Source organism: Nannobrachium achirus (assembly GCF_963921795.1).
Source record: "Nannobrachium achirus genome assembly, chromosome: 6".
NCBI classification, from domain to species: domain Eukaryota; kingdom Metazoa; phylum Chordata; class Actinopteri; order Myctophiformes; family Myctophidae; genus Nannobrachium; species Nannobrachium achirus.
The window spans coordinates 41922958-41925733 of record NC_137815.1 but is presented as its reverse complement, the minus strand read 5'-3'; positions in this window follow the sequence as shown (position 1 = coordinate 41925733).

Genomic DNA, 2776 nt, shown 5'->3' with positions numbered 1-2776 from the left:
CCTCTCCCGCTCTCATCCCCCCCGTTTCATGTGGGCTCGCCTCCACTCTGAATACCTTTCTTCTGTCTTTCATCACTGTCAGTCATCGTGTTCATGAACCTAAGGGAATGAGCTAAAACTGACATTTGTCAAGGTTTTTAACCAATTAAGCCCTTTATACTTTGTCGTGCTACAATTGAAAATAGCAGATCTACAAGCTTGCAGTACATTGTGAGCTTGTAGATGTGCTATTTTTGCCGTTTAAAAAAACGTGTGATTAAGAAATAATTATCTGGTATACAGTGTACTGTTAGTTTATTCAAACTGAGGAACACAGTGAGGAGGTAGTGTGACATTCTCATGAATAAATGGGAGCACATGTGCGTCTGCACGAATTCTATCAGGCTTAACGGTAACTAGACAGTAGTGGTGGAAGTAAAATAATACCAGCAGCATTCTACCATGGAGCATATTAAAATAAGACATACAGGATTTGTTTTAAATTGCCAACCCTTCTTTGGCCTTTATCAAACCGTTAGGTTGATAGAGCCACAGATACCTGGATTTGATTTTGAACCCTGGTATCCGTTCAGCCAAAGGGGAATCCCCGTTTGTTCAAGGGAGACAGGCTTGTGGTCTTCAGACAGAGCTACTCTGCTACACTGACTCACCCTCCCTTTGATCTCCCTCCCCCTGGAAACCCGATCCGGACGAGCCCCCAATGTTAACCACCCTGACTTTGAATCCGGGAAATCAAACCTACAGCATCTGTTGGTTTCAAGCCTGATTTACAGTTCATTTTGAGTGCGTCGCGCAGGAAATGGCCGATCTACAAGCTCACAGCTTGGTGATGGTCTATTTTCGGCCTCTGACACCCGCGAGCAAAAAATATATAAATCAAGCATCAGCGTTCTACATAAAAAGGCGTGCAGCGTTAGCAGTGTTTCAATGGAACTGTGTGGGCATATTGGCTGCTATGAATATTTCAGGAAACCTAGAGATTGCCAGTGTGTGTGTGTGTGTGTGTGTGTGTGTGTGTGTGTGTGTGTGTGTGTGTGTGTGTGTGTGTGTGTGTGTGTGTGTGTGTGCATGTGTGTGTACAGTATAGTGAGGCGCTGCAAACACATGCTTAACGGTGTGAACTCTGAGCAGTCCCTGAGCCATGTAGAAACCTCTCAGCTCAATTCATTATTTAAGAGCAAGCAGAGTGAGACAGGGGGAAAGCGAGTTTAAGACAGAACGACAGAACGAGGTGGAGAGAGGAAACCGATAAGACTGATAGCACCAGGGACTCAAATAACATCTTTAGGAAAAGAGAGCAAGAGATGAAGAGAAGATTTTTTTTAAGGGGCCGAATCTACAAATGCCTTCTGAATCAATGATTCTCAAATTCAATTCAAAATTATACAACAATTTTCAAGTACTTTCAAGATTAAGAAACAAAATAAATAAATAAAATAAAATAAATAAAGTTTGTATATTTGCTATTTTTGAATACTGGTAGCCAACGCTAAAATGTAAAATGCTTACCCGGGTTAAAAGAAGGCTTTAAGGAAGACTAAGGAAATTATTCTGCAACACTCCCAACACCTCAATGTAAAGACAGGGCAACAGATCATTTTAAATGCCTAAACCCTTACAATTTAGCATTTTTCTAAACAATAAATGTTATATCAATTCCGGGAATCGGTATTTGAACAGCTAAATCCATCCCGCCCCCACATTTCCCATACTCAAGGCTGTGATGTCAGGAGTGGATGAAGTCCACCCTGGCAACTCACTAATAGGTCTGTACAAACAAGTAAAGTCAGGAATACTGTACTTATATCATCAATATTAATCAAATTTCACACCATCGTGCTTAGCAAATATATGTGGTTTTAAATACAAGCCATTTACAATGTCATTTACCGAGAGGCGTGTAATAGTTAATGTCACCTTTTTACAAGCTCTACAAGCTTGTAGATCTGCATGGTATGTTCTGCCTATGTTCACCCCAGAATAGGGATGCCAGGGTTTGTGTGGTTAAATGTTGCACTAAGAGACAAGCGTGAGACTTGATTCCAGAGCATCGGTTGAAGAGTTTAAAAGTAAACTCCACCCTAAACCTGAGTAACCACAGCGCCAATCCTCTATTCATTATCAGGGCAGAGAATGTGGCTTTGGATGACATCACTACACACTATAGTCTCAGTGTCTTTGTTGCTTCTCCTGTGGCTGTGTACACAAAACCACTGAAGCACCGTTACAAGAACAACACGCCGACACTGTCCTTGTCCTTTCATAACTCATCAAGACTGGAAAGGGAATCTCTGTCACTTAACGATTATTTTACAATTTGGCTATTCCAAAAATAGCAGATATACAAGCTTGTAGATCTGCTGTTTTTGAAAAAGTTTTGTGCTATAAATGTTTGAATATATGTTTCTGAAAGCGATCTTTAACTAAAATCTTTGCTTCTGTGGGTCCCCGGAAGAACGTCCCTTTAAAAGAGAACGAGTCAAGACAATTATTGCAGAATCGGTCTCAGGTCTTAATGGGTTAAAGAAAATGTTTTATACAATAATAAAATGACAATAAAGCAAAGAAATAAAACATTTCCCCTCCCACCTGTAGAGTAAACACTGTATCCACTGTACGTAGGCAAGGCTGCGATTCATATAAATGACAAAAAGTGAGTCATACGGCTTGTAGATAGACAACACGCATGCGTATACTTACACACACAGTGATATAATGAGGTGATGGACGCGCACACACACACACACCTATCTTTATCCTCACCCCATTATGTCAC